A 10,823-nucleotide genomic window follows, 5' to 3' on the forward strand; every position below is an offset into this window, starting at 1 on the left:
CCAGATTTTGAAGCCTTAGAGTGCTTTAGAGGGACCTTTTTATCTGGGCAGACAGTGACAGGACAAGGGATAACAACTTTAAACTGTCAAAGACAGGTTTAGGCCAGATATAAAGAAGAAATTCTTCCCTCTGAGGGTGGGAAGGCCCTGGTACAGGGTGCCCAGAGAAACTGTGGCTGCACCTGGATCCCTGGCAGTATCCAAGGCCAGGCTGGACACTGGGGCTTGGAGCAGCCTAGAACAGTGGAAGGTGTCCCTGCCCATGGCAGGGATGGAACTGCATGATCTTTAACTGTCCCTTCCAACCCAAATCATTCTGTGATTCCATTATTCTGTGATTTGAACACTTTATTCCACATTTTTGTTTCCTGCCACCCCACTTGCTCCCAGGGGATAGCAGTGTTCTTTTCCAGCATAAACACAGCTTTTAGAGAGATGATTCAGGTTTTCCCTGGGAGCCTTTCATTTGAACTGTTTATGCAGACACATCATGCATTGCACAGTATCTCTCTTGTTTGCCATGAACATCAGCATGGGGGGAAGGCAACAAAAGACTCTGAGGGATAATCAGCAGATGTAAGGAAACAATGCCAGCAACAGGAGAAAATAGCTGGAGAGGCTGCTGCTGGGGCTGGACATGTCCTCTGTGGGATGTGGCAATGCTGCTGTGAGTGTGGAGAGGACCCCAGGTGAAAGCAGGTTTGTGTGCAGAGTCGCTGGAGCTGGTGGATCTTACAGATACTGAATAATCTGCTGGAACTCTCACCTTTCCTGGGAGCAATAAACTATCCCTACTGCCACAGGTTTTCTCAGGGATTTAGCCTGGGCAGGATGTTGGTGACAGCTCCTGTCCCCCAGCACCCAGCAGTGTGAGGATGGAAACCCTTCCTGCCCCCTGGCTGTGGTGTCACAGCAGGATCGGTCCTGCTTTCTTTAATGACCATTTCATATCCTTTTATTTGGTTTTCTGTGGATTTGGTTCCTATTTCTCTTAAAAATATGCAAGTGTGTCTCTGCCAAGTTACCAATGTTCTCCTGATTATGTAGAATTTTCTTGTTCTCACTGCTTTTTTTTCCCTTTGGCCTTCTTTATGAGCATTTGTACTGAGTTTCCTTTTACTCACCTTTTTGGTCTTTATATGATTCACAGTTGTTAACTTCAAAACCTTGAATCTCTGCTTTGGCCTTTACACCTCTGATAGTTTACTAAGTCAAGCGAGAGTTTGTTCTCACAAAAGGGTAGATGTTTCTGTATTTTACCTTCCCCACACTTGTCATTAATGTAATTTTTATAATTATGACCTAATAATCACCCCATGTTTTACATCAGCATAGGTAAATGGAAAATATCTGAGTGTTTTCAGCTTCAGATGGCTGTACTTCAAAATAAGGATAAATAAATTTGATGAAGAAATTTGGAAGTCTGCAGCTTTGACTAGGTGAATTCTTTCTCAAATGAGGGAATTCAGGAATTTCGAGACCCTCTTCTCCCCCCTGTGCATGGTGTGTGTTCTCCTTGCAGAAGGATGTTAACACACCAACATTGCCGGAGAGGAAGGCGTAACCTGCCGTGTTTATTTCAGGAATCTGCTTTCATCATTCACCTGGATGTAACTGTTTGGCATTCTAAAATGAATACTTAAATATTTTGCACTTACAGAGCCTATGGTGGTTGAAGGTATATATTGCAAAAGTGGAGTGTTCAAATTTTAAAACAGATTTGTTTTGGCTGTCGGCTTGTCTACCATCCATGGAGATCTGTGCCAATAAAAACAGATGTGGAAGCTGTCTGTCCAGAGGGAGAACTGAAGAGCCTGTGCAGTCATGCTGGAACAACGTGGACACTTGGTTCCGTGGAGACATGAGCAGCACGATGTGAAGGACCCGCTTGTCACAACCAGCTCTTCTGGAAGTGACTTCTCTGACTCCACAGAGTGATTTTGTTTTTAATAAAAAAATACAGTGCTTTAATTGTAATTGCACTTGAGGAAACTGCATTTGATTCAGGGATATTATGGAAGCAATAAAGAGATTTAAAAGAAATCAGCAGTTTTCTGGCAATTATTTGCTCAGCTCAACTATTAATATTGGTTTGTTTGCCAGAACATGATCAAAAACATTTGGCAGGCAAGACTTGGTCAGGAAAGTGAGCCAGTAAAATTGAGCTGTCATCTAAGTACATACAGAAAAACTGTTCACTTGGCATGAAAAACAGACTGTTTACAGAAATAATAAACATGCCCTCGAAAATTATGTTCCTTTTCTCTAAAATCACGGAAGGTCACAAGACTTTGACCTTACAGAAGGAGCATAACACTTTATGAGACTCCTGTCAAAGCACATGATAAAAAATAAATACACTGCAATAAAGAAGTGTCAGGCTGATGGCTCAAATGTGCCTTCCTGCCGTATCCTGTCTCCTTCCTGCTGGATGTGGGGTGGCTGCTGCCAGGCCACGACAGCCCAGTTGGAGGGGAGGGCAAACCCACCATTCTCCTGACATATCACTCCGTGTAATTAACTTGTGTTTCATCTCCCAAGTAAACCTTCCAAACAACGAGACGTGTCAGAGTGAAATAGAAGTTATTGAAAAGCGTAATTTGCCAAAGCCCTTCTGGTGATTCAGCTGCTGGATAGAGCCCCAGACGCTGGGGGTCCATGAGGAGTATGCTGATTTGGCCGCGGCTTGGTGGCTTCTCTGAGCCCTGAGGATGGAGCAGTGAGCTCTCGGGAAGGATGGTGGCTGGCTACAGCTGGAGGAGGTGTTCACCCCCTGGCCAGCTGCTCCGAGGGCAGTGGTCTCATCTGTTTGCTCCTCAGGACTTTTAGGTTCACTCTTTCTGTGGATTCCTCCTTCTGCCCCCATAAAGCTGTTGGCTTAAGTGCTCCAGTATGAACTCCGGGCCTGAGAGGGAGACCCAGCACTCATTCTTGCACCCCAGGGAACTGGGGTTATTTAGTGGAAGAAGAGAAGGCTCAGGGGTCCGTCATAACTTTCGGTGTCTGCCTGAAAGGAGGTTGTGCTCAAGTGGGTGTCAGCCTCTTCTCCCAGGTAACAAGCGACAGGACAAGGCAAAGCACTGTCAGGTTGCACCAGGGGAAGCTTAGATTGGGTATTACAAAAAGTTTCTTCACCGAAAGGTGGGTCAGGCTGTGAAACAGGTTGCCCAGGCAAATGGTAGTGGAAGGGTTGAACAAAATGTGTAGCTGTGGCACTGTGGATGTGGTTTAGTGGCAACGCTGGGCGAACCGTTTGCCTCAATGATCTTTTTCCAGCCTCAGTGGTTCTGAGAGTCTTCCCTCCGCTCATTCCCCGCACAGCCATTACCTTTATACAGCTCCTGCTCCCTCTGCCGGTGTTGGCTCTCACTGTGAGCGCCACAGGGGCACAGCCAAGGGCGTTCGCAGCTCAGCTGCAGCAGGGATCGCTCACCTGTGGCGGGGGCGGGAGCAGCGTGGGCTGCAGGGCCGGGGAAGCATCAAGCCGGGACTGCCCACAAAGACATCAGTGTCTCACCGAGCAAGATAAAAAAAGAAAGTCAAGAAGCTTCCGTTCTGGTTTTTGAGGGCAATTCAGACTCCTAGTCAGCACTGTGTGCTTCCTGGAGATGTTATGGGCTGACATGATGTCATAAAGCCATTCTCCCTTCTTCCAGCATCCCTGGAGTTCAGAGGGAGCAGAAGAATTTCTCTGCTGCCTTCCTCACTTGCCAGAGTCCTTCTCTCACACACATAGCACGAATCTAGCCAGATGAGCTGAATTTTGGAAGTCCCTCAGGCGTGCTTGTACATGTGCAGAACATAAAAGATACTTAAATTTATAAAGCCTGAGCTCTCTGCATGCTGAGGGTGAGTGTGCAAGTATTTGGCTTTGGGTCTGCGTGCTCCAGCTCCACAAAACACTTTAATCCAGAAAAAAACAATAAAAAACCCCCTTCATTTGCTGGCAGCTTAGATCCTGTTTAGTTATAACTCACAACCTCAAAACATAAGAATTAAGTTTAATTGTTCATAAATTATACATCACACAGCACATACTGTTGTAATCTGTGCTGCACATATCTATATGAAGTATTAACACCAATGTTTAAACAACATACAAAGTCACCACAGGAAGCTTTAAACCTCAGCTGTATAGTTCTGCTGAACTATTTTGGCTATAGATGTGATTTTTCACCCCTCTACCCTCATATGGTATTAATTCAATTGTTTTAGATGTTATACATGCGTAAGAACTAGAGGGGATTTCCTCAAACAACAAACACTGAGGATAAAAAGGTCGATGTTTATAAAAATGTCAAACTCCAAGGCTCTTCCATGAGTTGTTAGAGGATTGCTCTCAGTGAAGACTCAGAGCCAGTCATTAAAGAGTCCTCCAGTGAGGGAAGCTAATTGTGAGTTTCCACTCCTGAGTCAGTGGTTGGGTCCCTCAACAGAGCACCAGCAGCAGGAGTGCTGAAGGGAGAGCAGGGAAATTTGGACGTGGTTTAAAAGATCCCAAAAGTTCTTGATCACACTGATGTTGGGTTTGTGCTTAGGAGCACCTGGAAGCAACTCCCACACAGTGCCGTGTTCCTTCCTGCAGTGTTCTGTGCCTGCCAGGTGCTGAAAGGGACCTCCTTGTCACAGCTGAGTTGCTGCTCTTCCACAGCAGCGTAGGCATGCAAGAACTCTTCAAAAGACATTGCCCTCACCTCTTTAAAAGAGGTTTATGTATGTCTCTGCTCTTTGCTTGCAGCTTTAACATGCTCTGGAAGGCAATGCTCTGTCATCTCTCGGCTGAGGTGGGAGAGCTTTCGGGGTCACTGGGCCATGCCTGTTCCCTGGGGAGCCTGTTCAGTGCCCCAGCACCTTTTCCTGGCACCCACCCCAGCTCTGCCCGACACAGCTCTGACATTCCCTCAGGTCCTGTCTCTGTCACAGAGAGAGGAACAGCTGGCTGTGCAGAAGTCTTGGTGCTGCTGGTTAGCTACCAAACCTCCAGCCCCCTGCACTGCCTGCACATAACTGGCTCCAGGAGCTCCAGATCCCTCCTGCACCGGGGAGCTCCGCACTGGGATCAGCGCTGCGGCATCCCCCGGGCTAGGGAGAGAGGCAGCACTGTTGGGAAGAGAGGCAGCACCGCTGGCAGTGCTCCCCCTCGGTATTCCTGCCCCTCTTGCCCTCTGCACTCATGTTCTTCTGCTCTACAGACCCCTTCTGTGGGAGTCCTCATGGCAAGCCGGGGAGCTGCTCTCAGATTGTATCTAACAGTGGATGGATGCCCACCCATCTCCTCTGCAGCCCCGCCAAGCCCTGGCTGCTGGGCAGAGCTTCTCTGGGAGCAGGGACCCCACAACACACCCTGAGCCCAGAGCACCGGGAACAGGGACCCCACAACACACCCTGAGCCCAGAGCACTGGGAAAGGAGACCCCATAACACACCCTGAGCCCAGAGCACCGGGAACAGGGACCCCATAACACACCCTGAGCCCAGAGCACCGGGATCAGGGACTCCCTCAGACCCCGGTCCTGCTACTCTCGGGGGACACCTGGGGACGGCCGGGGCCACTGCGCTCTGTCCCGCCGCCGCCAGGGGGCGCTGGCGCCGCGGGACACGGGACAGGGAATGGGGACGGGAACAGGGAATGGGGGATATTGGAAAGGGGATTGGGGACACGGGACTGGGGGCTGGGGACAGGGAATGGGGATTGGGGACAGGGAATAGGAAATATAGGAAAGGAGACCGGGGACACGGGATTTGGATTGGTTGCACGGGGATGGGATTGGGGACAGGGAATGGAGGATACAGGAACGGGGATTGGGGACATGGGACTAGGGACTGGGGACACGGGACAGGAAATGGGGACACGAGACAGGGAATGGGGGATACAGGAAAGGATACTGGGGACACGGGACAGGGGAATGGGGCATTGGGGGCCTAGGAATGGAGGACACGGGAGTGGGGCCACAGGGCACGGGAATGGGGCCACAGGACAGGGGTATGGGGGCACGGGAATGGGGAATACCAGGGATATGGGGATGGGGGATACAGGGTGGGGACACGGGAATGGGGTTTATGGGAATGGAGGATATGGGATGGGAGATATAGGGTGCAGGAATAGTGGATACAGAATATGGGACGTGGCAATGGGGGCTATGGGATACAGCATGTGGGACACAGGGAAGAGAATGGGTGACATGGAGGGCAGGGATATGGGAATGGGGATATGGGATAGGGGTATGGGAATGGGAGTGTGGGAATGTGGTACACAGAGTGCAGGACAGGGTACAGGGCACAGCATAGGGTGCAGGGTGGGGATATGGGATGCAGGGTGTGGGATGGGATTGTGGAATAGGGGTGCAGCACAGGGCTGTAGGATTGGGGATGTGGGATGGGGTGCAGGACGAGGGATGCAGTGTGGAGCTGTGGGATGCAGGGTGCAGGATCACCCCAGCCCCAGAGAGAGGCTGGGAAAAAGGCTCCAAGCCCAGCAGGATGAGCACGGGCCGTGTAAAATCACCCCATCTGGAGCTCTGCTGATCGCTATCAGTGGCTCTCGGAATGTCGTGTTAGTGTCCAAAAATTTGCAAGTGTCATAATATATGTACGGAAAGGGAAATTGTTTAAACTTCTTAAGCAGCCATGACCATATATGGGTTTGAAATGTAGTTCTGAGCACAGTAAATAGAAATTTGCCGTATCAGATGTAGAAATTGCAGTGTAAGCAATGTGAAACTGAGGTCTCATCTTACCTCAAGTGGATGGCAGATCTCCTTCTGGCGGCTTCAGTGTCAGCAAGGGTTTCTCCCTTAGAATTCATAATACCTGCTGCAGGGTCAGGGGCCTTAAATCCTTGTGAGAGTCCCTGTCTGTGTGTGAAAGGAAAATAAAAGACCTATTGGATATGGAAGAATCATTGAAAGGAATAGTTTGGAAGAACCCTTCATCACTGGATTGTTTTGTATTGTTTGGCCTTTAGTGAGAGCTATTTTATGTTACTAGCTCTCTAACTTAGGTGGTTTAACTACCTGTAATGGTGCTTGTGAGGGACAGGGAAGCCAGTTTTAATCTGTATAAAACATCTTTTTATTTTTTTAAATAAAGTGTTTCAATTGGTGATTATTTTGTTTAATGATTTAAACATCTCCCTGCTGATCTGTAAACCCAAATCATCCAGATCTGATGTAGCACTCAAGAACTGGGAACCAGAAGTGACTGGAAGCAAACCATAAAACTGAAGAGTGAAAAAACCAAAGGCCCCAGCTCTGCACAGATGTAGTCATTAACTTCATTTTATGAACCATAAACAGCCCCGTTGCAGTCAGCCGTGTGCACAGGCAGCAGCCTCAGCACACAGCGGGTGTTTACAGCACTAGGCTGGCAGGGTGTCTGCAGAGCACCCCTGATTTCAGCACAGATGCAGGCCTTGCTTGGATTTCAGCTCACACAAGAGGAGTAAGGACAAATCATTTGTTTCTGCCTGAAACCCTTTTATCAGCTAACAATGAGTGGTGCAGCCAGACGTGCTGTTTCATGTGGAGTATAATTATTTACTGAACCAGTGCACTGATGTTTCACATGCTGTTTTATGTATGTCCCGTCATTTGCAGAATGTGTCACCTGCAGTGCCACCTGCACAGCTCCTGGCCATCACTGCTGGTAGCCAGGACAGGTTTGGTGTGGGCTGGGGACTTGGTGCTGAGCACTGAGCAGTCCCAGGCCATGGCACCACTTGCCCACAACAGGCCTGGCAGAGAAGGATGGAGGTATAGTGTCACCAAGGGAGGTGTCCCTGCACTCATCTCTTACTGGTTTTAGAGGCAGCCACCTCCCTCCTGGCAGGGCTGGGGAAGGAGCTCTGAACCTACATGGCCTCTGATTTATTCGTGGCCGGGAATCAGATCACAGAGTCCCAAAAATACTGCCTGGCCGGAAATCTAATTACATGTGTGGCTGGTTACAGGTTTGTATTTTCAAGCATTGCATCCCTTGTCTGTGAACTAATTAAAAGTAAAAATAAATAAATCAATATTTAAAATCCTGTATGTAAAAAAAGCAAGAGAGGGAAGGGGGCTTTCACAGTGTATGCCTTACAGTTTGTGCTGGTTTGGGGCCCTGCACAATAAAAGGATTTGGGGAAGAAGTGTCACAGTTGGGTACATGTGACACTCAGGTGTGTGGTGCCCAACAGCAGCAGTGGGAGCAGAGGTGGCACATTTGTGGAATTCATTCTGCTGGCTACTCTGATGGATATAAATGAAATGTATTCAGACAATACTAGTTTGAGTGATGGTTTCCTTGTGTTTGGACAGAAATGGAGAACACCCAGTTTGCGAGAGATGGTGGGGCGTGCGGAAAAAAAAGGACCTCGAGGGGCAGGGAAATAAAGGGGCTGCAGCCCCCACTCAAACCAAACTGCATCCTCTGAACGTGACTCTCAAAGATAATTCCGTAGTCTGGCTATCTGACGAGGCCAGGTGTTCCCAGAAAATCATTTTTAGAGGGATACGTGTTTAACGGCCGCTGATGAAGCTTTACCCAGCCATTAAACATAACTTATTACTCAGGGCTGAGCTATTCCCTCGGCCGGAACGCTCCTTCCCAATTAGCCCGTGATGTCACGTTTTCCACTCTCTTCCTAGCACTTTGTGGATTTCCTGAATATTAAGTGCTGTGAGGAGTGAGCAAGGGTGAGGTGGCTGTGCCTGCCTCACCTCCTCGGGCCCCGTGGGAAGGGCAGGGGCTGCGAGGGAGTGTTCCCTCACGGCTCCGGGCCCCCCGCACTGTCCTGCAGCGGGGACGGGGACGGGCAGAGCCCCGCAGCCTGGGCGGCCCCGTCCCGGCGAGCTCCGGGTACGGCGCGCTGGGAGAGACAGAGACATTTCACTAGAGTTTGTAAAAACGTGATGTTGAGACAACAGCAAATTGGTTGTGCTTAAAATTCATTGAGAGCTTTGATACAAATTCATATATATATATATATATATAGTTATATGCATTATATATAATATATAATAATATATAATATATAATATATAATATATAATATATAATATATAATATATAATATATAATATATAATATATAATATATAATATATAATATATAATATAATATATAATATATCATCTATCATCTATCATCTATCATCTATCATCATCATATTTTATATTTTATATTTTATACATTATATATATATTATATTATATATTATATATTATATATTATATATTATATATTATATATTATATATTATATATTATATATTATATATTATATATTATATATTATATATTATATATTATATATTATATATATATATATATTTTATTTTATTTTATTTTTTTTTTTTTTTTAATTTTTTTTTTTTTTTTTATCTAAGCCCCTCTGCTACCCCGGTCCCGTCAGCAGATCGGGATGACCGGGCACCGGGAACTCCCGCTCGCAGGAGAGCCGAGATTTCTCTGCAGAGCTTCGCGGTCTAGAAGGCTGCGGGAGCGGTGCCTGGGTCCGTGCGCACCGCGCTCGCTGAGCGGGACTCCCGGGCTGCCCTTTGGTACTCACAGTATTTTCCCGGTTGGGAAATTTCCCGAGGGATCCAGGAGGCGAGGAGTTTGAGTTTCACTGTTCCCCCTGTTACGGTCGTAGGAGTCGGGAGAACTGCGGGAATGCAGCAAAACTATTCTTCCCGTCAAATCGGGGATGAATCAGCGGAGCAAAAGTATTCCCACCCCAGGGAGGATTTTAAATCACTGGGCGAACTTGTTTCCTATTTCGTAGCAAAATTTTCACGGGTGGAACTGTCATCTTTGTCTGTGTTACTCAGCCGAAATAGAGACAACAAAAATCTGAAGCGTGAAAGTAAGTGAGAGAAGCCTTTAAAAATGCCTTCTGCTTTTATGCAAAACGAAGATCAGAAAAGCCTCGCAATGGGATGGAATCATCGATAGTTTCTGAAACCAGTTAAGAACATTTACATTAAAATTATTTTTTTAAAAAACTGATTCTAGAAATAGTCTGTTCCTAACAGTCATATCAACTCTGTACCTGGTGCAAGAAAAACAAACAAACAAACAAAACAACCCAACCTTAAACAAAACAAATAAACAAACAAACCCCAAAACAACAGCAGAAAACAGGAATTTTTAAAAACCCCTCGGTAAATAAGGAGCAATTTTGTAGATAAAGGTGATTCCATTCTGATTGCTGGGAGGAAAATTGAATAAAATCTGGGGCCTGCAGCTTGTTCATGCAGTTAGTCTCTAAAATCCCACGTATTTTGCTGAACTTCCGCTCTAAGACGCTGCTTTTTATAAAAGTGGTTGAATGACTCTACCGCCTAAATCGATGGGAAATAAAAGCACGCGTTTACGTGCTCTGTAAGAGTACAGGAAATTAGACCATCTTCAGGCGCTGTAAAAGTAATAATAATAGTAGTAGTAATAATAATAATAACTACTGGTGTCTTTTCCCTACAGTATTTGTTTTGCAACGATTTCAAATTCTTGACTGTGAGTGCAGCCGGATGGTGAAGTTCACCCTCTCTTTCTTCAGTGCAGCATCGAAATCTTTCAATAGGAGCTTTTCCAGAAATGCTAATTTTTATTTTATTTTTTCGGTGACCTCGGGGGCTGTAGGCCTGCTCCCGGGGAAGATGTGGGATCCGCCGACCGTCCGTGCCCTTCCGGCTGCTGCTGCTCTCCTGAGCAACCTCGGAGCAGATGGATCCAAAGGAATATAAAAACTCAAATTATCAAATTGATGCCGTATGATGGAAAATTATACCGGGTCCGTACCGCTCTGAACCTAACCTGCCCCGGGGTGGGGATGGAAGTGTTA

Source organism: Oenanthe melanoleuca, chromosome 12, assembly GCF_029582105.1.
Source record: "Oenanthe melanoleuca isolate GR-GAL-2019-014 chromosome 12, OMel1.0, whole genome shotgun sequence".
Taxonomy (NCBI): Eukaryota; Metazoa; Chordata; class Aves; order Passeriformes; family Muscicapidae; genus Oenanthe; species Oenanthe melanoleuca.